The 26,689-nt window shown below is 39.6% G+C and overlaps 3 protein-coding genes across 20 annotated transcripts in view; 1 reads left to right on the plus strand and 2 right to left on the minus strand.

The window, feature by feature from the left end:
* LOC134288989 (uncharacterized protein K02A2.6-like) overlaps positions 1-26,689 on the minus strand; it is a 309,084-nt gene that overhangs the window by 30,697 nt on the left and 251,698 nt on the right. The gene's annotated exons all lie outside the window — the stretch shown is intronic.
* The window catches only part of LOC109622136 (sex determination protein fruitless), a 640,213-nt gene that overhangs the window by 14,433 nt on the left and 599,091 nt on the right, over positions 1-26,689 (plus strand). The gene's annotated exons all lie outside the window — the stretch shown is intronic.
* Positions 1-26,689, minus strand: part of LOC134288987 (uncharacterized) — a 47,660-nt gene that overhangs the window by 13,365 nt on the left and 7,606 nt on the right. Inside the window, exons 1-3 of one of the 11 annotated variants that reach the window (XM_062854962.1) lie at positions 20,675-26,443; positions 20,432-20,485; positions 1-20,154 (exon numbers count right to left, since the gene is read on the minus strand). The exon at positions 1-20,154 is cut by the window's left edge and continues 13,365 nt beyond it. The gene's annotated coding sequence lies outside the window, so the exon portion shown is untranslated. Of the gene's footprint in view, positions 26,444-26,689 lie in introns of those variants that run through there. The other 10 variants (XM_062854960.1, XM_062854961.1, XM_062854959.1 and 7 more) reach the window with 10 other exon arrangements.

Genomic DNA, 26,689 nt, shown 5'->3' on the forward strand with positions numbered 1-26,689 from the left:
CCGGGGCCCGTCCGGGCTATGTTTCGAATTTCTTTCATACACAATGTATGGAAGCGTTCACACTACGGCAACCGGGCAGTGCCCGGGGTGAAACCGGGGTGCGACCGGGCGGACAGCAAATATCGTTATCAACGATATTTGGAACGCCCGGTAGCTGCACGGTGGGCAGCATATTTTGCGTCGCGTGTTGGTAGTTGTGAGCTCGAACGAGAGTGGCTGATAATGACGAATGTTTTTCGTTTCTGTTTTGGACGTCTGGTCGTCTGTCGTCGGTCGTCTGTTGGAGAAAGCAAGAGGAAAATAATAACAAAATGTTTTGGTTCCTCTGGCTTCTCCTGATCGGGATTTGGATTGTTTTTTTCTGCAGCAATTTCTCAAAGCAATTTTTCGAAGAAGTTCGATAAGAACTTCTAGTTAAAAAAAAAAACAGGTTGACCTTAGGGTTGACCAGAATCCGCAACAATTGCATTTTTTTTTCGTTTGCGCCATTTGAAATTGTGTTTGGGATGTGTACATAACATTTATAGAAGAGCGTCAAGGTTTATGTTTATTTGCCTATTACTGTTAAAATCTTCAAAACAGTACATACAATATTCATGGATTCTCGGGAAGTAAAGCACTTATCAAGACCAACAATTGAAAAGGCCACAACAACATTTTGTAAACAAACATGTTTCTATCGACTTTAGGCCTTTTGAACTCCACCCACACACCTCACCACCACCAACAGAAAGCGCAAACAACAAGCTTTCTGATAGTGGTGGTGAGATGCGTGGGTGGATCTCAGAAGGCCTCAAGTCGACAGAAACATGTTTGTTTACGCAATGTTGATGTGGCCTTTTCAATTGTTGGTCTTGATATTCTCCCACAGTTTTTTCAATTATTATATAACTTTTAGAAATCCGACAAATTGATCATGAAATCCTCCGAATGTTAATTTAAGGGAATCTGATAGTAATTTCTCTAGGAAGTTCTCCATTATTTCTTTACGAAACTTTTACTGCAGTTTCTTGAAGAATTCCTTAGAGAAATTCATCAGCAGTTCAGAATTATTCCAGCAATTCTCTCAGGGATTTTCCAGAAAAAAAGGAAATTAATCCGGGAATTGCTCCATAAATTCCTACAATAATTCCTACAGAAGTATTTTGAGGGAATGCTCAGAGAAATCCTCCAGAAACTCCTCCAGATATAACACCAGAAATTCCTCCAAGAATTCCCCCAGAGATTCACCCAAAAATTTCTCCGAAGGTTCCTTGAGAGATATCACCTTTAAGGATTCCTCCAGCATTTCTGCAGCAATTCATTCATGGATTCTTCTATTAAATCTTTCAGTGATTTTTGCAGGAATTCCTGCAAGAATTCTTTCAGGAGTTCCTCCAAAAATTTCCTAATGAATTTCTTCAGAATTTTTCCGAGAATTGCTCCAGGAATTTATCGAAATATTTTCGCACGATCTATTCCAAGAATTTCTTTAGATTCTTTGCGTGACGTTCTCCAGGAATTTATTCAACATTTTTCAAGGAATTATTAACACTGTGGCCGGCAGGGTACCCGGGTACCTTTTTCAATTTCAAATCTCGATATTTTAATGGTTATTGAGACTGGGATGTTGGAACTCTGTTAGATCTTATAACTCGTGAATATACATCTATTACTGGGGTTGACCAAATTTTAAAGTGAGGAGGGGCAGGGGGAGGGGCTCCTGCATTTTTTTATTACGTGGAAGGCCGGCAGGGTACCCGGGTACCCACGAAATTGAAATGATCATATCTCCGTCAATTTTTCATCGATTTTGGAAATTTTTAGCTCATTCAATTCAGAAACTCATCATCTATCGGGAAAATATTTGGTTAGACCGATCTAATCACCGTGGTTTTCGGAAAATCCATATTTTTGGGAGCATGTCCTTATACCATATTGAAACCCACATTGTTAAGGCTAGGATACCTTAAAGTGTTTATGGTCAACCATGGCCTCACGGGAAGCGTGTTCCGAAATCACAGTTTCAAAGTCAACACGTTTTATGATTCCCCGCCGGTCAGATACAATATGCCAAAGCAATTTTACGATGCTTGGTACCGAAATTGCTACTAACCTACCGAAAATCCCGTATATTCTATTGTATAAAAACACGGATCCGGAAATCCGGATTTTCCGGTACCTATGGTGATCGGACCGGTCTAACCAAATACGATCTCGATAGATAATGAGTTTCTGAGTTGAATGAGACAAAAACTTTTAAAATCGGTGTAAAAATCGCTGAGATATGATCATTTCCATTGCGTGGGTACCCGGGTACCCTGCCGGCCTTCTACGGGTGTTTTTTTTTGCTGGCCACACTACGGTTAAAGAAGTTACTCCAAAAACTCTTTCAGAAATTACTGCAAGTATTCCTCCTATAATTTCTCTAACTGTACCTCCTAAAATTTCTCTTGGAATTTCTCCACGAACACCTCCAGAAATTTGTACATGCTTCAGAAATTTCTTAAAAATTTACTCGAGAGATTTCTTCAAAGATTCTTCTAGAAATTCCCCCAGAAATCATTTCAGGGACATCTCCAGAATTTTTTTCCTAAATTTCTCCAAAAATATCCCAATAAATCCTCGAAAATTTCTTTAGCCTTTATACCAAGAAATCTTTCAGTAATTCCTGTAAAAAATAATCCAAAAACTCTTCCAGGATTTCCTCCTAGAGTTCTTTCAGGATTTCTTCAAGAAATTCCTCAAAGAGATTTCTCCAAGAATTGCACCAGTAATTCTTTGAAGAATTTATTGAGAATTTCCACCAAGAGCTCCTCGAGGATTTTCTCCTAAAAATTTTCCAATATTTTCCCAGGAATTTCTCCAAGAAAATCCTCCAGAAATTCTACCAGAAAATGTTACAGTATTCCTCAAAGTTTTCCTCCAGAAATACCTTCAAAAATTCCTTCATTTATTTCTCGAGGTGTTTTGGTAGAAATTCATCCAGGAATTCTTTCAGAGGTTGTACCCAATGATTTCTCCAGGCCCACCAGTAATTCCTCTAGGGCTCCTCCAGAGATTCTCCAAGGAATTCTTCAAGGGTTCCACCAAAGATTCACCACGAAATTTCTCCAAAGATTCCTCCAAAAATTTCTCCAGGGATTCTTCCAAAACGTCCTCTAAGGATTCCTCCAGGAATTCATCCAGAAATTCCACGAGGGATTCCTCCAGGAATTCCTCAAAGAATTCCTTCAAAGATTTTTCCAACAATTGATTCTGGGATTTTCTCCAAGAATTCCTCCAGAATTTTTCGATGAATTTCTCCATGATGTTCTCGAAGAATTTCCGCAGGAATTTTTCAAAGAATTTCTTCAGCAATTTCTCTATGGAATTCAGTAATTTCTCCAGGAATTCCTGCAAAAAAATCTAATAGAAATTCCTGCAAGAATTCCACCAAGAATTTCTAGGAGAATAAAGAAGTTTTCCAGAATTTCCGTCTAAAATAACTCAAGAAACTCTTTCAGGAATTCTTTTAGGAGTTCTTCAAAGAATTTCTTTAAAATCAAATAATTTCCCTAAGAAAACCTCTAAAAAAAATCCCAGGAATTTCTCCAAGAATTCCTCAAGGTTTTCCTCCTGGAGTTTCTCCAAGAATTTCTCCCGGAATTCCTCCAGCAATTTCACCAGGATTTTTTTTCGGAAATTCCTCCTGGAACTCTTTCCGTCTGGTATTCTTGCTGAAACTCTTCCAAGAATTCCTTCAGGAATTCTTCCATGAATTCCCCCCGATATTCCTCTAGAAATTGCTTCAGAGATTCCTACATGAATTTCTCTAAAGTTTACTTCAGAAATTTAACCAGGCATTCCTTCAAGAATCCCTCCAAGATTTCTTCCTGAAATTGCTCCGAGAATTCTTTCAGAATTTTTCCTAAAAGTTCTCCATGTATTTCTCCAAGAATTTCCCCAAGAATTTTTCCAAGAATTTCTACAGCTTTTTTTTCAAGAAGTTCTCCCACAATTTCTATAACCATTTCCAAAGGAATGTCTCTAATAATTTCTCCTGAAATTCCTGTAAGAAATTCTCTTGAAATTGCTTCACAAATTCCTACAGAAATTTTTCAAGAATCTATTCAACATCAACCGTTCTATAAGCACGATGAAAAGAATGTTTATCCAATGACCGTACATCGGTTGTAAAACACTTGTTCAACGTTAGAACCATCAGCTATTTACACAACCATCATAAATTTTTCTTCAACGTTTAATAAACAATGTTATATGACGCTATTTGTTTAATCGTTTGAGAATGGTTTTAGAAACCATTATTCTGCATTAGCAGCATATTGCGTAATAACAAGCTTTTTTCGACATTCATTCCACCATAATATAATCAAAACATAGTGGGGCCGTGGTACACCTCACGAAATTTATTTCTATTAATAGATATGGTTTTACAATTGCTACGAAAACGTTTCTTAAATGTTTCTTAAAATTGTAACAATAAAATTGCAAAAATGGTTTAACTTTCTACATTTCTGCATTTGTATTTAATCTGGAATATCTCTCTTTTCTGATCATATAGCCACAACCTCTCCATTTTATTACATTTTTATGAAACAAATCCCATCAATTGAAAGACTCGAACTCTGGACCTTTGGATTCACACTCGTCTGCATCTGCTCTGCTTGAATCCGAATTACATGAATCGGCATATTTAAAGTAGTATATAAATATTCAATCCCTGAGTCGAATACATTACCGTACATATGCTGCTTAAGCATTGCTTAAATATGTTATTCAACAAATTGGCTTCATAAACATTGAAGCTGATCAATGCAATGTTTGAATAATTGTAACCGCAACGTTTAATCATAAGGCATGCATGTTGATTGTTTTGCTAGTCCGTCAGTATTCACGGTGTTGTGTTGTGAGATTGGTGACACTTCAAACTTTTCTTTTATTTAAACGCCCAAACATGTGAACTTATCAGATTATTTTCACCGCTCCTGTTTTGTCTCGAGAGGAAAATGGGTAACGATTGTGTATATCTCCAAGCAGCTGAAAATATGAACATAAGAAAGCTGAGCCCGGTTTGACCGGTGCCACCATAGTGGTTAATCTAACTCGTCAATGACAAATAGAGGAGCCGCCCAGGATCCACTTCAGTTGCATTTTCTGGGTGTTTTCGTTGCTTCTTAGGATTTCTCCAGGAATTTTTCCAGGGATTCATCCTGAGATTCTTACAGGACTTCTTCTAGCTATTTCTTCAGAAATACAGAAGTACATCCTCCAAGGATTCCTTAAAGAAACCCTGCAGGGATTCTTCCAGTGCGTAATCCCCGAAGGAATCTCTGGAGGAATCCCTGGAGGAATTCTTAGAGAAATTCATGGAGTGAATTCTAACGGAATTCCTGGAGTTATTCCTTGAAAAGTTTCTGAAGTGCTTCTTAGAGGAATCCATGAACTAATTCTTTAAGAAATTCCTGTACCTGAGATAATTCCGGTAGAAATTTCTCAAGTTATTTCTAAAGGAATTGCTGGAGTACTATCTGAAGGAATGCTTGATAGAATTTCTTGAGGAAGAGTTATTTCTAGAGTAGCTTCTGGATAATTCTTGTAGTAATTTGCTGGAGTGTTTCCGAGAAGAATTCCAAAAGGCTTTCCTGGAGGAATTCTTTGGAGAAATTTCTAAAAGAAATCCTTTAGAAATTCTTGGGGGAATTTCAGGAAGCAGACCTGGAGAAATTTCAGGGGGAATTCCTGAAGATATTCCTGAAGTAATTCCTGGTGGAGTTCTTGAAGTACTTCGTGAAGGAATTCCTAAATGATTTGAAGAATTTTTAGAGGCATTATTAGACTTCCTTGGGGTATTTCTAAAGGATACAGAATTCCAGGAGGATTTTTTTTAAAGAATTCCTGGAGTAATTCCAGGAAGAAATATTGTAGAAATTTCTGGAGAAATTCCTGGGTAATTATCTGGAGGAATTCCGTGAGTAATTCCTTCAGAAATTCTCCCAGAAGTTTTCCAGGAAATACTCTAGAAATTCCTCCAGGAAATACTCTAGGGATTTCTCCAGGTATTCCTCCAGGATCTACCCCAGCGATTCCGGCAGATATTTCTCCATGAAATACTCCAGGAAATCCTCCCGATAATTATCCAGGAATTCCTCCAGGAAAGCCTTCAAGAATTCCTCCCGGAAACTATCCAGGAATTCCTGCAGGAATTCCCACGATATTTCCAATTCTTTAAATCATTTCGGAATTCTTTCACGAATTACTTCTGGAATTCCACCAAGAATTACTTCAGGAATATCTCTAGAAATTCCCCCGAAATTCCCTCAGGATTTTTTCCTGAAATTCCAGGAATTTCTCACGTATTTATTTTAGAAATGTCCCCAAAGGATTCCTTTAGGAAAGCTTTCAAGAATTCTTCTCGGAAACACTTCAGCAATTTCTTCAGAAATTACTTCAGGAATTACTCCAGGAGCTACTCTAGAAATAACTCCAGGATTTCATAAAGAATCTTCATTAAAAATTCCTTCAAGAATTCTGGAAAAATTCCTGGAGAAATCCCAAGAGGAATTCTTCGAGAAATTCCAGGAGGAATCTCCGAAGGAAGTTCTGGAAGAATCCCTGGAGGAATTCCTAGAGCATCACTGGAATCACTGGAATAATCGCATCAGTTATTTTTGGAGGATTTCCTGGAGGTTTCTGGTAGAATTCATGAAGAATTTCCTGAGGAATTCGTGAAGGAATTCCTGAAAAAAAAATCTTCAAAGACCCCTGGAAAAAAAAATTTGGGGGATTTTTGGAGAAATTTCTAGAGATATTCTTGGAGGAATTCTTGGCGGAAGTCTCGAAAGAATTCCTAGAGGCATTATTAGAGAAGGTTTTGGAAGAATTCTTGAAGGAATGATTGGAGGAACTTGTGGAGGAATTCTTGGTGTAAGTCTTGAAGGAATTGGAAATTCTTGGAGGATTTCACGAAGAAATTCTTGGGGGAATTCCTGGAGGAATTTCTGTAGGCATTTTTGGAGGATTCTTAGAAGATTTCCCGAAATAAATTATTGAAAAATTCCTGGAGGAATTTCTGGAAGAATTCCTCGAAGAATTCCTGAAGGGATTCCATGAAGAATTTTTTGAACATGTCGTGTAACAGTGCCTGGAGTAATGCAACGGGGAATTCGTGTAGGAGTTTTTGGAGAAAATCTTGATGGAAATCCAGGAGCAATTCTTGGGGGAGTTTTAGAGTAATTCCTAGAGCAATTCCTGAAGTGCTTCTTGCAGAAATTTCTGGAGGACTTCCTGGGGGAATTCTTAGAAGAGTTTATTTAGGAATTCTTGCAAGAATTGCTGGAATAATTCCTGAAGGACTTTCTGGATGAATTACTGTGGGAATTATTTGAAGAATTCATGTAGAAAACTGTCTTCTCTGTAGAATTTTCCGAAAGAATTTTTCTATGGGTAACTGGAGAAATTTGTGAAAAAATTCTTGGATGAAGTCTTGGAGGATTTCCTGCAGGAATTCTTGAAAGAACTTTCGGAGAAATGGTGTAAGCATTCTACGATGAATTTCTGATGAAATTCCTTGAAGAATTCCTGGATGAATTCTTGACAGAAGTCTCGGAAAGGTTTCTGAAAATATACTTGTAGGAGTTCTTGAAGGAAATTAAAAAAAATCCTGGTGGAATATTTGGTGGAATGAAGATATTATTAAAGGAATAACTGGAGGGCCACCTGTTGGAATTTCTTGAGTATTTTCTAAAGTAATTTCTTAAAGAATTTATAAAGGAATTACTGGATTCATTTCTGGAGGATTTTTTGGCGAGGAATATCAAATTCCTGGAAAATTCCTGAAGCAATTCTCGGAGGATTACTTGGGGTTATTCCATTAGTTTTTTTTTAAGAATTTCTGGAGGTTTCCTGAAGGGTAGGTATTTATGAAAGAATTTATTAAGGAATTCTTAAAAAAAATCTTGAAAAATCCCTACAGCAATTCCTAGAAGAAATTTTTAAGGAATTGCTGGAGTAGCAATTTTTGTTGGAATTCCTTGGAAAATTTCCGGAAGATTTCCTGGAGGAGCTCTTGGAGAAATGCCTGGAGGAATCCTTGGAATAACGCCAGGAGTAGTTTTTGGAGGAGCCTCTGAAAGATATCCTGCAGGTTTTTGGGGGAATTTTTCGAGATATTCCTGAAGGAATCTCTTGCAAAATCTCTTAAAGATTCCCTGGAAGAATTCCTAAAGGGATTGTTGGAGGACATATTGGCGAAGGGCTTAGAGGAATTCATGTAGGAATTCTTGGAGAAACTTTTTTAAATTTAAATTCTTGGAGAAAATTTTGAGAAATTTCGGAGAAATACCTCTAAGATTTCTTTGGAGAATTTATGGCGAAATTCCTGGAGAGATTCTTGCAGAAATTCTTGGGAAAATTCTTGTAGGATTTGTTGGAGGAATTCCTGAAGAAATTCCTGGAGCAATTTTTTTAAAGAACTCTAGGTAAAAGTCTTTAGATGTTGCTGGAGTAATTCGTGGAAAAAATCCTAGAGAAGTTCTTTACAGTATCCTTGGAGAAATTTCTGAAAGAATTCTTGGCAGAAGTCTTGGAGGAATTTCTGCACAATTTTTTGGAAAGATTTCTAGAGGGATTCTTTTAGCAATTCTTGATGTAAGTCTTAGAGCAAATCCTGGAGGAATTCTTGGAGGTACTCCTGGAGAGATTCCAGGATGAATTTCAGGATGGATTTCTGTAGGAATTTCTGGAAGGTTATCTGGAGAAATTTCTTGAGAAAATTCTGAAGAAACCTCTGGAGGAGCTCTTGGAGCAATCCCAAAAAAAAATTATTGGAGAAATTCCTGGAGTAATTCCGGGGAAATTCCTTGATTTGTGGAGAATTTCCTAAAAGAATTCTTAGTGAAATTTATAAAGGAATTCATCGAGTATTCCCTGGAAGACTTCCTGGAAGAATTTCTGAAGGATTGGAGGAATGGAAGGAGGATTGGAAGGAATTGGAGGAATTCCTGACGGAATTTCTGGAAGAATTCCTGGAGAAATCCCTGGAGGAATTCCTGGAGTATTTCCTGGAGCAATTGCTGTAAGAGTTTATAGAGGAATCACTGGAGAAATCCCTAGATGAATTTTTGAAGGAATCTTTGGAGAAATTTCCAGAGGAGTTCTGTGAGAAATTCCTGGAGGAATTTCTTGATGATTTCCTGGGGGAATTTTAAGAAGGATTTTTTGAGGAATTTCTAAAGAATTTCTTGGAGCAATTTCTGGAGTAATTCTTGGAAGAATTCCTGGAGAAATTCCTGAGATTATTACTATAGGAATTCCTGAAGTTATTCCTGGAAGAATTTCTGGAGGAATTCCTCGAGAAATTTATGTAGGACATCCTGGAGTAATTCCTGGAAGAATTCCTGAAGAAATTTCTGAAGTATTTCTTGGAAGACTTCCTGTAAGAATTCCTGTTGAAATTTCTGAATGTATTCTTGGAGGAATTCCCGGAGAAATTATTGAAAGAACTGCTCGAAGAATTTCTGAAGTAATTTCTGATAGAATATCTGGAGTAATTTCTGGAGCAAATCCTGAAGTAATTCTTGGAGGAGTGCCTGAAGTATTTTCTGGAGGAATTTTCGAAGGAATCCCTGGAGAAAACTCTAGAGGAATTCTGTGAACTGGGGAAATTCCTGGAAGAATTTCTTTTTGATATTCTGGCGGAAATTCTGGAAGGAATTCTAGAGAATTTCCTGGAGTAGTTGCTGTATTTATGGAAGAATCACTGGAGGAATCCTCTTTAGAAATTCCTGGGGGAATCCGTAGAGAAATCCCTGGAGGAGTTTCTGGAGAAATCCCATGAGGAATTGCTGTAGGAATTCCTGGATTAATACCTGCAGGAATTCATGGAGAAATAACCGGAAGAATTTCTGTGGGACACCGTGGATAAATTTCTGGAGGAATCCTTAGAGGAATTCCTAGGCAAATCCTTGTATGAGTTCCTGGAGAAAGTCCTGGAACAATTTCTTCAAATATTAACTGGAGAAATCCCTGGAAGAATTCCTGATGTAATGTCTTGGACAATTCCTGTATAAATTCGGGGATGAATTTCTGGAGGAATTCCTGGAAGAATTTGGAGTGGACACCGTGGAGATTTTTTTTTTCAAAATGAATCCCTGCAGGTATTCCTGGAAGGTGTAAATGGAGGTATTTTTGGAGAAATTCCCTTGAGTCCTTCAGTAATTTCCGGAAAAACCTGAAAAAATCCCAGGGAAATTTCAGAGAAATCACGAAATGAGCTGGAGGAATGCCAGACTCCTGTAGGAATAACAAAAGAAAGTCCTGGATGAAACCCACAAGCAAACGCTGGAGGAATTGCAAAAAAACTTCCAGTAGAATCCAAACATGAATTTGCCTGAAATCGCACAAACGTTCTGCCAGTATTCACTTGATTTCCCTTTCTGCATCATTGTTACTGCACATCAAAACACATCGGGAGACACTGCGCAGAAGCAAAAACAAAAAAAAATGACAACCGCTTCATAGTGTGCGTGAGTTCGCGCAACATAAATTGTTGGTGCGCATGCGCTAGCCCGGTGAGCACGGTCTGCAGTGAGAACGAAGCGAAAACAGTCCCGTCGAGCCCCGGCCCCGGCGGCGGCCTGGCCCCGGTCCCGGCCCGTTGGTGTGAATAGCCCTTAATACTACCCTTTTTAGCTGCCCCCAGTGCTTGAAATTCAGTGAATATGAATGGTACGATCAGTCATCAGCGCCAACCATCACTACGAACGAACACGCACAGGGAGCAAAGAGAAACCGAACCAACTGCGACCACTATTCCTCATCGGTCGGTTGGCTAGTGAATCATACTGACTGGAAACCATTATTTCTCGCTTGCTGCGGTGAGGCTGAAGATGCGTAAATGATTCAGTGGATTTATTTTTTGCTCAAAACTTGTAAAAATAATCAATTTATGCATAAGAGAATGATGGATGTGACTGTTATAATCGATTTAATTCCAGTTTATGTCTTTTGCACTGTAATAACGAGATAAAAATCAAGTATATTCATTGCCGTATACACCGGCGAAGAGAGAGATTCAGAGAGCCGCACGGCGCTGAATCGTCGTTCCTCACTCTCACTCATATTTTTTATTGCTCCCGCTCCCACTTGCTTCTGAAGCATGTTAGCCAATGAAGGCGTATTGCTACCGCTTTGGGTTGAAGAGCGCCGGTCAAAGAAGAGCAAATTTTAATTCGTCTGAGGTAAAACGCTTCAATTTTCAAGCGCTGGCTGCCCCTGGTGGCTGCACACGGCTGACTCCAGGCTGGCCTAGCGATTCACGAGCGGATACGTCCTCTCCGAGGCACGTACGACAGTACCAAACAAGCTCCGCTATACTTTGGTCCACTCCGACACATGAAAAGTGGTGCCACCTTTTACACCGACCGCACTGCACCATTGCATCGTACTGATCATCTTCGTTACAGCACGGGTAGCTAACATCTGGTGATAAGTTTTTTTGAGTAATGTTGGGAGGAGTTCGGGCAAATATACTATATTAACAATATAGGTCACTTCGTGTTCTCACATACAACGACATGGAGACGCCGCTTACGAATGATTACAGCACCACCTGTTGTCAGAAAAAGTCAATAATTGTATTTTGATCAATTTTTGTTTACCGTGCAAGGTGACATTTCAGAAAAAAAGATGTTAGGGGTGTCAAAGTTTTTTGTTCCAAAATAATCGATTAATAAATACAGTCAGGTTTTTTTTACGCGGGGGATACGTACCGCGTAAAAAAAAAACTCAGTTCAAAATTCGAAAAACCGCGTAAAAAAAGTCTCACCATTTCTCGACGAATCATGCAAAAATAAGACGATGAAATTTTTTTTTGTATGGAGTTTTCATTTACGCGGCCGCGTAAATCAAAACCGCGTAAAAAAAGACCTGACTGTAATCGATTAATAAATAATCGATTTACAATATACACAAACAAAATAATATTGCGCATTGAGTTCACCACTGGACTGCGCACTCGATCTTTATAAGTGCAAAAACGTTAATAAAAGTGCGCGATTGCATCAAATCCAGCGCACTATTCCTTTGGTTTATGCTTAATAAGTGCTTTGAACACACCGAGTTGATTTGTTGCAAATGCGCACTGTAATTTACGGTTTTGTGGTGAACTAAAATACATCTGTAGAAAAAATTGAATGCTCCCTCGTTGTAACATCACCGAAATCGTTTCACTTCGAAATTTAAAATTTTCACCCTCAAAATTAATTTATATTTTGCCCTGATGGTTGCTATTTTCCTTTGACAATGACTTTTAATATCATCTTTCTTAATGTGCACGCTGACATACATACATCGGATTGGATAGCTTACAAAAATCCGGAAGATCACCTACCAAATGCAGGTCAAATTTCTTGTGGCAGAGTTCAAGACATTGAATTCAAGGGTGCATAAGCTAATGGACAGATGTACGAAATTTCAACGTTTGAGCGTTTCGTGCTCACAAAAAAATGAGCTCCGGGACCGGACCTGAGAATAGAACCCGTCAAATTTAATTTCGATTAACCGTAGTGTGGCCAGCAAAAAAAACACCCGTAGAAGGTCGGCAGGGTACCCGGGTACCCACGAAATGGAAATGATCATATCTCAGCGATTTTTCCACCGATTTTAAAAGTTTTGCCTCATTCAACTCAGAAACTCATTATCTATCGAGATCGTATTTGGTTGGACCGGTCCGATCACCATGGGTACCGGAAAATCCGGATTTACGGATCCATGTTTTTATACAATACAATATACGGGATTTTCGGTAGGTTAGTAGCAATTTCGGTACCAAGCATCGTAAAATTGCTTTGGCATATCGTATCTGACTGGCCTGGAATCATAAAACGTGTTGACTTTGAAACTGTGATTTCGGAACACGCTTCTCGTGGGGCCATGGTTGACCATAAACACTGGGACATGCTCCCAAAAATATGGATTTTCCGAAAACCACGGTGATTAGATCGGTCTAACCAAATATTTTCCCGATAGATGATGAGTTTCTGAGTTGAATGAGCTAAAAATTTCCAAAATCTATGAAAAATTGACGGAGATATGATCATTTCAATTTCGTAGGTACCCGGGTACCCTGCCGGCCTTCCACGTAATAAAAAAATGCAGGAGCCCCTCCCCCTGCCCCTCCTTACTTTAAAATTCGGTCAACCCCATTAATATATGTATATTCACGAGTTCTAAGATCTAACAAAGTTCCAACATCCTAGTCTCAACAACCATTAAAATGTCGAGATTTGAAATTGAAAAAGGTACCCGGGTACCCTGCCGGCCACATAAGTGTTAATTACGTTGTTCTTCCGATGTGAACTGTGAGTTTATTCGAATACTGGTTGTTTCATTCCGGACTAATCCTTTGTTGTTGGATGTGTGAACATTGTGCTGCCATAGATTGAACATTTACACGATCGTCGCGAAATCCTTGCAAAGCTCATTATATTTAAATATACAGTCATGGGCTTCTGGGTGAACTTCAGTTAGTAAAAATATTCTAGCAAATTCGCCTGCTGCAGAGTGATAATCCTCCATAAATTTAGTCAGGCATTCCTTCAGATTCCTTTCCTTTCTGAATTCCTTCTGATTTTCCAACGGAAGTTCCTTCTCAGTTTTCTCTTTTCCTTTGCTAACTGGAAAAATCCATTGCTAACCGTCGTTAATCGCGTCTAACTGCACCTGCGGCTCAGTTAGCAGCGGTTAGCGACGGTTAGGAACGAATATATGCGGATTTTCCGATTAGAAAAGGATATGTCATTCCCCTTGGTTTCCTTCTAGTTTTTTTTTCTGTGATTCATTCAGGAGCTCTTTTTGAAATTCCTCCATGAGTGTCTTCAGAGATTGATTCAAAGTTTTTTTTTTCTTAAATTTCTCCAGAGCTTCCTTCGAGGAACCCCCAGGAGTTCCTACTGAAATTACTCCAGCAATTTCTTCTGATGTTCCTTCAAGAATCAATTCTAGGAATCCTCAAGAATTCTCTTCTAGGATTCGTCAAGAAGTTCCTTATAGGATTTCCTAATAGGAGTTTCTTGAAGTTTTTCTTGGATTCCTGCAGAAGCTCAGCTCCTTCAACAATTCCCTCAAGAGTTTTTTTCTACGAATACCCCCCGAAGTTCCTTCTGGAATTCCTACAAAATTTTCCAAGAACGTTTGGATTTATCCAAGAATTCCTTCAAAAATTCCTCCTGGGAATTTCAACCGGGATTTCTATCAGTATTCCTCCAAAAGTTCCTTCTGGAATTCACTTCGTCTTTTAAGGATTTCCACCGAGTCTTCTGGGATTTTTCAAGGAATTTCTTTTGAAATTTCGGAGAGATTTCCGAAGTGACTTTGTAAATCTCCAGGGCGATTTTATATGAACAATTTAATTGATATTTTTCGAGCGATCTTTCCAGGATTCCTTCAGAGGGAACCTCTTTGAAGTATCAAAAATATTCCAGAAATTATTTTTGTGATTCCTTCCGAGATTTCCATTAATTTTAAATGTCTTCAGAAGTATTTTTTTTTCCGGGATTCACAGAAGAAATATGTGAATACTAGATTTGTAGTAATGAGTTGTTTTTTTTTTGTATGGTGAGATGCTAAACTCTCCGTTTCTGCATTGAAACGGTGCAAACTCATGGGTATTATGATTCTTAGCCTAGTTTAATGCCAAGTTTAATGCTGCTTGAGCAAAACTTTAGGAAAATATGTTGTTGAAGTTGCATTAAATGAGAATACAACAACACAGTTACCCAAAGTTTTGCTCAAACACCATCAAATCACACAAGCAGTCATAAAACCCTTGCTTTTTTGTTACCATTATTGCAGTTACCATTTTATTGCAGTAACGGAGAATTTACTTTCTCATTATCCCCGAGATGAACTAGCCTAGGGCTAAAAATCTCGTTAATACAGATAAAAAAAACTTTCTCATTATACAAATAATTATACTACAAATCTAGTACTTCACTGATTGCGTTTTATTCATGGAGATATGTAATCCCAGATAAAAAAAGTGTTGGGGGATAAAGGAGGAACGCTGCAACGCTTTCCCTGAGCAATCCCGAAAAGAGTTCCTAAAATAATTCCAGAATAATTTCTGGGAGGAATCTTGGAGGAATCCCCCAAGAGCTTCAGGAGGAATCTTAGAGAAAAAAAAAACAAGGAAAAAAAAATCCAGGGTGCATTCTTAAAGGGATCCCACAAGGAAATTCTTGTGTAATTTCCGGAGAAAATAGCGTTCATAACTCGCTAACGGAAAGCCGAGCGGAAAGCTCGATTTGGGTCGTCTGTGTTTTTGTCTGTTATGAACGTTTATCGGTTCAAATTTACTTCTCATCTGCAACTTCGCATGTCGCACGAGTCGCGACTTCGATTTGGTGCTGCGACGATAATACACGCCAGAAGTTGTTCAAGAAGAGAGAATAAAATTTGTTCTAATTTGAGTAGTTGAAAAAAAATCGATTAATGTTTAATCGATTATTTCAGAAGAAATGGGCATCCCCACCATACAATGACAGTTCGACAGAATAAACGTCATTCGGATAGCGCATGCATTTAGTGTGTAGTAGTACCTCTTCTGACGCTTGGTGGCGCCACATTCACTAAAAAGGTGTCGCCAAAAAATCGTTAGAGTGACCTATATTGTTAATATAGTATATTTGGTTCGGGGCAGCATATCGAAAACCTGTTCTTGGAGTATTGTTGGTCGACACACTCAAAACTAAAAATATATTGAATTCAAATTGCGGCATAATACATAATTCATTTTCATAACTTACAAACTTAGTCTTCCAATTACACAATCCAGCCTCCGAACAATCCAATCTCCCTACAATATATACCGGTAAATATCAACTCGTTCGCTATCGTTAACCGAGGATTTTAGCGTCGCTTTCCCAGCAACAATTATACGCCTGCAGTAAATATTTAATTAAATGTGAATATATACTAAGAACTAACGTACTACCTTCTATTTTCAGCCTAATAAGTTAGAATATCTAGTCAACAAATTCTCTCGTATTCAATTCACTTCAATAATTTTAGTTATACACATCTAACATGTCTGCGCTCTCGGTTTAGGCAGTCATTGACAGACTGCTTGTCATCGCACATCATGAAGGTCACGTTCACCTATCGCACCCTTTCTATCCCGGCGTAACACCATATATACAGATTTATCTGTATTATACAGATTTTTGAGCTTCAGTACAGATTCCGTTTATATGGAATACAGATTTTTTATTTGTATAGGATACAGATTTTTCACCAAAATTTTGTATGGGATACAGATTTTTGAATGAGTGACACAGAAAATCATCTGGCATCGCTGCTCCGGAGTAAGCCCTGAAGGAATGCATTGAGGAAACCCTGGAAGGTTTCTTGGAGGAATCTCTGAAAAAAAAATCTTGTTAGAAGTTTTGGAGGGATCCCTGGAGGATATCCTGGAGGATGCCTGTAGGAATTCCTAAAGGAATCTACAGAAGAACTTCTGGAGAAATCTCTCTCGAACCTCGTAAACAACGGCAATTTGTCATTGTTGAGAACTGACATTACGGTTGTGTTTGCGGGCCTCAGATCAGGGAGATCGGAATCAGGAATGTCCTCGACAGTTTGAACACGGAAGTCAGTACAGCGTAGGAATGGAGGGCCGTTCCACCACATGTCATTGGTGTTAAGAATGCTGGGCATTTGGCCGCGTGAAATTACGTCGGCAGGATTCTCCTTAGAACGCACGTAGCTCCAGTTCGTGTGAGAGTTTTCCTGCACGATCTTAGTTCAGAGGGAGATTTTTTTAACCAATGGAGCACAATTTGTCTATCAGTCCAGAGCTGAACTGTGCGGAAACTAGCCTGCAACGGGGATACGGTTTTGAGAGTCAGTCTTGAGAGCAGCACCGCAGCGCAAAGCTCTTCACGCGGTATCGTCATCTCCTTCACAGGGGCAATTTTGGATTTGCTGCACAGAAGATTAACTGCTACGGAATGCTTCGCACATAAATGCAAGCTCCAAATGCCATCTTGGAAGCATCGAAAAGCCATGTAACTCCAGAACCACATGATCGGGGAGAGTTACTGCACGAGCAATTCGGACTTTATTGATATCGATGAGAGAACTGCTGAACTTTAACCAAGACTCTAGTAGGACACCTTCCAAAGGGTCATCCCATTTGATCCCGGCAGTCCACGCATCTTGAATCAACCTTTTTGCTAACACAACAACGGGTGACAGAAACCCAAGCGGGTCGAATAGTTTCGCGATATTTGAGAACATAGTCCTCTTAGTCACTGGTAGAACTTGGTTCGACACAGAATTCACCGTGAAGAGGAACTCGTCGTTACGGGGGTCCCACACAAGACCCAGTGTCTTGATTACTTCATTGGCTGACAGTTGATCGAGCTGGATAAATGTCTCTCTTTCAGGAAGTGGAACATCTTGGAGGATTGGTTCATGGTTAGTATGTACACCATTTATGTACGGGAAATCCACCTAATTCTAACATCTCCTTTGTTTGTTGGTGAATTTCTTGAGCCTCTTCGACGGAGTCAGCTCCTGTCAATACATCATCAGCTGAACCAAGGATCGCGTCGCTAAGAAATGAGCTGTAGCTGTTCCGTAGGTTACAGTAGACAATTCCAAAACCCTTAGCCTTTCGGAAGGGGTTTCGCGCCAAAACATTCGTTGAAGTGAAGTTTGGCTCGGATCGACCACAACCTGTCGATACATCTTTTGTATGTCCGCTGTCAGGACGAAACGATATTTTCGAAACCTTAACAAAATGCTGATCAAGTCGCTTTGAACTGTAGGATCTACTTGCAACACGTCATTGAGTGAAACACATGAGGAATCCTTAGCCGATGCATCGAAGATGACTCGTAGTTTTGTGCTCGAGCTATCGGGTCTGAGCACGGCGTGGTGGGGCATGTAATACTTCAGCATATTAGGTGCATCATCAATCTCGAACACTTCCTTACAATGCCCCAGCGATTCATACTCACGAATGAAGTTTGAATACTGGAGGCGGAGATCGGGATCCTTGTTTGGCCGCCTTTCCAGGAAATGGAACCGGCGGAGAGCCAACGATCGATTGCTCGACAGCTGACCGAAGTTCTCTTTCATGGGCATTTTGACTATGTATCTTCCACTGTTGTCACGACGATGGTTCTGACAAAAGGACTCCTCACATTGCTCTTCTTGCTCAGAGCGAGCGACCCTCACTTCGACCTCCTCGACTTCCCAAAACTGTCTAATGCTTCTGTCAAGCGAAACAAGCGAAACTGAATTAACCTGCTGACAATCGACGACCGCATCTGAATTTGCAACGACTTCACCAGATGTAACCCAACCGTAACTCCGGCCTACCGTCGGCAATCGCTACGCTACCCGTTTTCAGCAAGCTGAAGAAGTGTTGATTTCCAATGAGGAGATCAAACCTCAGAAGGGCGGTGGAATTCAGGATCAGCCAGTTGTAAACCACAATGAATACTCAAATCAGACACATCAACAGATCTGCTTGGTAGAGGACCGGTGATCTTTGATGTAACCAGGAAATTGAGATTGAGACGGAAATCACTGTACATCGAATGCATACTGACTGTAACGAAACGGTTGGATTTGCTTTGTGTGTCACTGACACCGAAAAGATTGACATGCACAGACTTTCCTGGAATACCCAGTCTCTCATACATGGATGCTGACAAAAGGTTGACTTGCGCACCGCAATCCAGGAAAGCACGACACGGCACAAACTGACCATGACAATCGAGGAGATTCACCTTTGCCGTCAGAAGCAAAACATTCGGCAATACGGCTGGATTGGAGAGCGAGCACGACGAGGAAACAGTGGCAGACTGAACAACATCACTGGATGGTTGTGTCGAAACCGGCACCGCATTCTGTGTTACCGCGGGACGATCCTGTGGAGACTCTGCGTTTACGTTGCTTTCAGATTTAGAGCCATCGTCATGGAGGAGAGAATGATGATGCTTGTTGCACTTTGCACACGATTTCTTCGAAGAACAATTGATCGACCGATGCCCGTGACGCAGACAGTTGAAGCAAAGATTGGCTTCACGGACCCTGCTTACGCGATCGACAATCGACAGTTTTCTGAACTCCTGACACTGATAATTGAAATGCGATTTCGAGCAGAACTAACAAGAGACGGATGTGGTTTCTGGTGTAGTGGTGTGCACCTTGACACTTGGTAGAGGATTGCACAGATTTAGCTGGTACTTGTTTCGAGGGAACGGGAAGATCAGTTTCACACCTTTCAAGAACTTGGCATTGTTCCTTCAGAAATTTGAGAGTATCGTCGAGATCTGGTAGTTCTCTATGGGCAAGAGTTCGCTCTCACAACTTGCGAGTGTTTGGATCGAGACAAGATATCAAAATTTTATTCACAATCAGGCCGGCTGTACCGTCGGTCGATTGCTCCATGAATTTCAAACCTTCGATGTGTCGGGTACAAGTGCCAACTAGTTCCCTAAGCTCTTTGTGAGATTCTTTGCACATCTTTTTCAACGATAGTAGCCCCCCAATATGTATGTCCACAATGACCCTGGGGTTTTCATATCGCTCTTCGAGTATATCCCACGCATGGGCATAGTTGTTGTCGGCTGATGTTCTCGAGTCAATGACGTTGTCAGCAGAGCCAACAAGAGATTTTTCCAAATGGTGCAATTTGATTGCATCGGAATCCGAACAACGCCCGACAACGCATCATACACTCCGTATGAAGCTTGTCAAATTCGTCCAATTTAGCATCTTGTTGCTCAACTTTATTTTCGGGAATCAAACCCAAAATTTCCTTGTGCAGAGCAGTATACTCGAGGAAGTGAGCGTCTAGCTTTTTGGTGTAAACTTTGAGTAACGGGAGACTCACCTGTTTGTCATCTTCGGCTTTCTCAAGGGCGTTGAAGATCGATGTCACTAGAAATCCTCTACATAGAGATGAGCGGAAGTTGCATACGTCGATTCGGCAACGCTGTTTGTTTTGTTTACAACAGCTTCCAACACTTACCACAAAGCTAGATGTTCAAACTTTTTGCGTGACTTCGTTGTGGTGCAAGTTGTTTTGTTTACATTTTCTAATTATGGTAGAATTTTTTTTTCAATTTTTTGTTGAAATAGCGGAGCAATCGAAGAAATCTGAAATTCAATGCAAAAGTGTTACGCTTATCATATCGGCAGAAGTGAAGCAAGAAGCAGCAATGGAAGTTTTTTCGACAAGTTCAGCAACAAAAGTGTCGTCATAAGCATGAGCTTTTGAAAGCAGAATTAATAAATTTTTATCTTTTTACTAAACATACATATGCCGCCAATTTCTCGATATTAAAAATAAATAATTTTTATTTATTTAGTTCCGATTGCAATACCATTCAAACGACGCCTTCCTACGAACGATAAGCATGTTCATTTGGCTCACACTTTGACAGTTCTCTCTGCACGATTGGCTCACAATGGCCGCCTCCGCAGATCTCTATAATGTAGGATTACTAGATGTCACCTTCCCCTTCACCTGGCCGCGCTGGTGAATAAGCGTTTTCACTTCATCCATTTTCGTTTTGCTTGGTGTTCGATCAACCGGCGACATCATAAACGGTTACTACAGGGAGAGTAACGCGAACAGAAAACTACCGGCTGATGGAGAACAAACCAAGATTAGCACTTTTTGTCTTCTTCTTTCTTTTTCGATAGCACTTCACTTCATGTCCTCGTTGTTGGCACTTTTGTTCATTTTTCTTCGATAGCACTGTAGTTTTTTTCTTCTTCCAAAGTCAATGTTCGTTTTCACTATATCACTTCACTGATTCGGCTTCTCTTCGTCTCATCCGGGGTTGAAGGACCAAAATGATGGCACTAGCCACCATCTCAACCGCGTGGGTTGGAGGGAATCAAGATGGACGGCACACGACGCTGGCTGCGGTCCGCTTGCGCAGCAGAAACTGGCTTCTGCATGACGCCACAGGTAGTGGCAAAGAAAAACGGACTGGACGACCACGACGCACTATGGGGTGGCTCCATACAAACAGGTGGCCAAACATATTTTCGCGTCATTTTTATATTATGTCTTGCTCCTATTCGTAGGGTTTATGCCTGAAAAATATGAAAAACATGTTGAACAGGTTGTTTCAACACGACAGTTTCAAATAGCATGAAATTGCAAGGACATTGCATACTTTTAGGCGTTTCAGGATTTCTGTTCCTTTTTACAAAATGGATTCCAATTCGTAAAAACACGCTTCGCTAAGAGATCCAAGACCTGAACTAGACTGCACTATAGATCTACCGATAAAAGTGGCCATGACGACCAAATGTTTCCTCAGAGGTATTTAAAGGCCAATAGGATGATTTTATAAAGCAATATCTCAATCATTGCCGACAACATGATTGGAATTGCAGAATAGCAGCTAGTAGCAGCCAAATTTGATTTCAATGCTTCCTAGGGATCCTAAACTAAGACTTAGAAATAGTCCCGAAGCGAAACTCAGCGAAACTTTTTTTGTATGGAACGGTTTGTATGGGAAAATTTTAAATTTTTTGATGTGGCATCATTTAATAGTTTAACAATCAACATTTCTACGTCTGATACGTCATTCGAAAGGTTTACAAGCGAGCTTTTAGAAACTACTTTAAAAGTTTGACATTTTTCATTTAGGCCGAAGATATGCAAAGTTGAACATTCCATTAATTTTACCAAAAATTGGCAATGGTCTCATTCTGTATCTCGATAAGTATAGAAATTAGCAAACTAATATTCTAGGGTTTACTGATCCAAGTGGTCTACTTCCAATTACCGAACCTTAATCTCATATTCAATAAAGTCAATTTTTGATTTTTTTTTTCCACCTGAATCCCCTTAGTGCACTGGGACTTGGCCTGCATCGCTTCAACTTAGTGTTCTTAGAGCACTTCCACAGTTATTCATTGTAGGGCTTTCTTTGCCTGACATTGCATGAATTTGCATATTGTGAGACATTGTACTTGTATGCTATGCCCAGGGTGTCGAGAAAATTTTCCCAACCGGAACGCGAATTGAGCCCGCCGTCTCCGGATTGGCGATCCACAGCCTTAACCACTAGGCTAACAGGAGACACTTGTCGAATTACAAAATGTTCAAATTTCAGAGCGATGTACGCTGTAAATGCGAAATAATCCGATACCTTTTGCGCTTATACTCGTACCCGCACCAGCTCCTCTTGCAGCCGTTACTTCCGGAAGTTCTGAGTTGATGCTTTTCGACACCCAAACCGCCTGGAGATCTACTGTAATGGACTACGGAAGGCAACAATCGTAGAAAGAATTAAAAGCGTGTCGAATTAAAAGCTTACCCTGGTAATTCGACACCAATCGTTGTCGAATAAGCGGGGTAATACGGTAGTACTAAAACTAATAGAACATAGCTCGTGTTCGCTGTAACGACCGTGCGAATGGCATCACTGTGTTAGCGAACCATCATCAACCAATCAGCGAACCGACTAATCAAAAAAGGGCTTCTGTTGCTGCCGTACATCGAGCGTCACTTTTCGAGCCGAGCCGTCGGCGGGAGCAACGGGCAGCCTGACCCAACACATTTTTTTTGTGCAATGATATAAAAGTAGCTCAGTAACGAGCGAGAGCGATCAGTCTTTTTTGTAATTTAAAGTGAATATATCGAGAGGAAGAATAGAAACAGTGTTTCATTGCCAATCCGAAGGCGAAGCTGGTTCCGGAGTATTCCACGGTCGCTGTTTGGTCACCGTTGTGATCCGTCTGCTGTTCTCCGCCGGAGCCGTATCTGCTGCAGCTACTGCCTTGTCTCGTGTGACGCTGCCACCCGCTTGCGCTTGCTTGAGTTATTCAGGAGTTATCAAGTTCTTTTTAGAGCTTTGGCAATTGCGAATCGGGTGCACGTTAGTAGGACGAGAGGCAAATCGCGGCCAGCATCCAGTCGTCGTTCAGCGTCCGTCATCCACCGTTCGTGGTCCCGCCGTCGCACTAAGGGGATTCAGGTGGCCAAAAATCAAAAATTGACTTTATTCAATATGAGATTAAGGTTCGGTAGTTGGAAATAGACCACTTGGACCAGTAAACCCTAGAATATTAGTTTGCTAATTTCTATACTTATCGAGATATTGGCAGCAGAATGAGACCATTGCCAATTTTTGGTAAAATTAATGGAATGTTCAACTTTGCATATCTTCGGCCTAAATGAAAAATGTCAAACTTTTAAAGTAGTTTCTAAAAGCTCGCTTGTAAACCTTTCGAATGACGTATCAGACGTAGAAATGTTGATTGTAAAACTATTAAATGACTAGCTGACCCGACGTGGCTAGCCACGTTTTCACAATGCCGAGAATTATGACGATGGCTTAAAAATGTTGGTATGCATTTTTTGCTTATCTACAACTTAATTCAGAAACCAGTGTTCTAGAATTTCCTTCTTCTTAATCTCTTTGCGATGTAAGGCTCCAAAAACTTCTCCGAATTCTAAACAGAAAGTTTTTAAATATGCTATTATTTGTGAAAAATACTTGAACATGTATGTTATTGGTTTGATTCCTACGAAGAATGTTATAGAATGTTCATGAATCTTCGATTTCATCTCCCGATTCTCACAGGAATGTTCCTAATTTTTTAGAATTAGAAACAGAAAGCTTCTAAATATTCCATTATTTATCGAAAATTCACGATCATTTTTAGCATTTCCTGCATCAGAGAATGTTCTAGAATATTCCAAAAACATGCGTATCTTTATCTTCTTCTCGTTCTAGAATACTGTTCTTCTCTTCTGCTTCTTCCTTTTTACCCAGGAAAGTTAGAAAAATGTCTTCATATTTGAAACAGAAACCTCTCGAATAACATTGATGTTCTGATAGAAAAGGAGTTTCTTCGAATTCAATTCTTCGACTTCGATTTGACTTCAATCCCGAACACTCAGATCATATCATGCTGGCCTCACTGAAATATACGTAAAATATCTCAGTCAAACTTTGCTAAGCATGATGGGAGGACAGATAGACAACACCTGGATTCATATGCCGTTTTTGATCTCCTTAATTTAAATTTAGAAAATGGTCATCCCTCAAGGAGATTCTTGAGCATTCTGGAATAACAATTTCCAGAAGTTTCCTCAGAAGCCATTGTAAATATGCGAAACATTTCACTCAGCAATGGACTCATCAGAAGCGCCAGAAGGTATACTATCATGTATGCATTCAGAAATGAAAAACGCCAGAAAGTATACTTCCAAGTACACACCTTTAACTGTTATAGGGTTCTAATCTCTGAAATGGTGAGAAACTTCTAGAAGCTTCTCAGGAACTGCGAATTTTTCATTTCATTTCAGTCACCGTGAATTAATGCTCGTAGCGCATACAGCCGAGCAATAAACTCGTGGGTATTAAGCAAAATTATGCTGAGGGTAAGAGATCCTAGGGTAAGAGAACTTCCAGAGACTACCGGAAAGTTCTCGAAAATTAAAGTAGTTTGATAATTCAGAACATTCCAGAACGTTCTTCTTTTTTTTCTGAAACTTTCAGTAATTTCCACAAAATTGGCCCAAGCTAAGAAGCCAAGACATGGACGTTATGCCAAGAAGAAGAAGAAGAAGTTTCATATTATTGCATCTCTTTCTGGAGCGTCCAGAAACTTCTAGAAGGTCTCAATTCAATACTCCGGAAAATTCCAGAACCTTCTTCTGCTTTTCTTCTGGAGCTTTCAGTAGCTTCCAGAAAGTTCTTGGAATTTTCAGAATATTGATGTTTCAGATCATTCCAAAAAAGTTCTTTTTATTATTTCTAAAGCGATCCAACTATGGTGAAAAATTTCAATGAAACATTTCAAAGCGTGACGGAAGGACAGACAACTCTGGGCTTTTATATATATGATGCCACATCAAAAAATTTAAAATTTTCCCATACAAACCGTCCCATACAAAAAAGTTTCGCTGAGTTTCGCTTCGGGACTATTTCTAAGTCTTAGTTTAGGATCCCTGGGAAGCATTGAAATCAAATTTGGCTGCTACTAGCTGCTATTCTGCAATTCCAATCATGTTGTCGGCAATGACTAAGATATTGCTTTATAAAATCATCCTATAGGCCTTTAAATACCTCTGAGGAAACATTTGGTCGTCATGGCCACTTTTATCGATAGATCTATAGTGCAGTCTAGTTCAGGTCTTGGATCTCTTAGCGAAGCGTGTTTTTACGAATTGGAATCCATTAGATTACTTTTTGATCAGTTGTTTTTTTTTTAATTGGAACCCTAGTATCTATGACAAAAAATGAGTTTGTTCCTGCTGAGAAGTTGAACATTAGCAAGCATAAAAAAACGCGAAACAACAAACTCAATTCATTACACACCAATTTTCGATTTTTTCGTCCAGCAAAATGAATAGCTGAAATGGTATCAGCAAACTATAGTTTGCCGAAAATTCAGTAACAATAACTGAAAAGCCAGCTTAATTAAAAATTGCTGAAACATCAGCAAAAAAGTTGTCAAACACTTAATGTTTTTACGGGCACATTTCGCGCGCATCTGTCTCCAACACAAAGCAAGCAGGAGGACATGGAAGTTTCTTCGAGAAAGTTGAAATTTTCCCCTGGATTGTAATTCAAGTGGAATGCGCCACATCCATAGAAGGCCTTCCTAGCATCTCACCGCTGGCCTGGCTACCGAAAATCAACTTGGAATTAATATTTCTGATCAATACTTTTATTGAAAAGAAAAAAAAAACAACAAAATTGGCCAGGCTCCAGCTCGGACTAAAATGCTGAACGACCAGCAAAGCAAGCTGTCATAACGAGAGTTCAGCAACAAATATTTTGCTGGATGGACTGCTAGGCCCTGTAGCATAATCGGGCTAATAATATACCGCATTTAGTTCACTACTGGACTGCGAACTGCGACTTCATAAGTGCGAAAACGTAAATAAAAGTGCGCGATTGCATCACATCAGGTTGATGTCTTTGGCGCACTATTTCTTCAATCTATGGAGAACAAGTGCTCTGAAGACACCGAGTTGATTTGATGCAATCGCGCACTTTTATTAGCGTTTTCGCACTCGTGAAAACTAGTGCGATAGTCCAGTGGTGAACTAAATGCGCTATATTAGCTACAAGCTACAAGTTACAAGTACTAATATTACAAGTGCTAATAATTTGTGTTGCATAAAGGCTCGATTTTCCACTAATATTATTAGCACTTGTAATATTAGTGACCATGAAAATACAAGTTGTTTTGGTTCATTTACCTGTCAAAATTCATCCGACAGTTCACTATTAATTTGAAATGGCAGTTGTTGTTTGTTTATTTCCTGCATTTTTTCGAAAGGCATCCGGAAGAAAAATGAAAAAAAGTTAAAAGAATGTTCGTTAAAAATAATTTCATAGATTCGGAAGTTTTGTAATCTCTATACTGCCTATGATCGCATATCAGTCCCATATTTGCTGGGTTTCTTATTCATATGGGACAGTTATGCGATCATACACACTTGGAAAAAATCACCGACTTCGGTAATTTTTTTACCGAAATCTCAACCGTTAAGTTTTTTACCGGAAAAATCAGTGAAGTTTACCGAACTTCGTTAAATTTTGACAGATAAACGATAACATTTTACCGAAATTTGGTAGTTTTTACAGGATTTCGGTAAAAAACCATTACCGATCGCTCAGCTGTTGAGATTTCGGTAAAAATTACCGAA

This window comes from Aedes albopictus, chromosome 2, assembly GCF_035046485.1.
Source record: "Aedes albopictus strain Foshan chromosome 2, AalbF5, whole genome shotgun sequence".
Taxonomy (NCBI): Eukaryota; Metazoa; Arthropoda; class Insecta; order Diptera; family Culicidae; genus Aedes; species Aedes albopictus.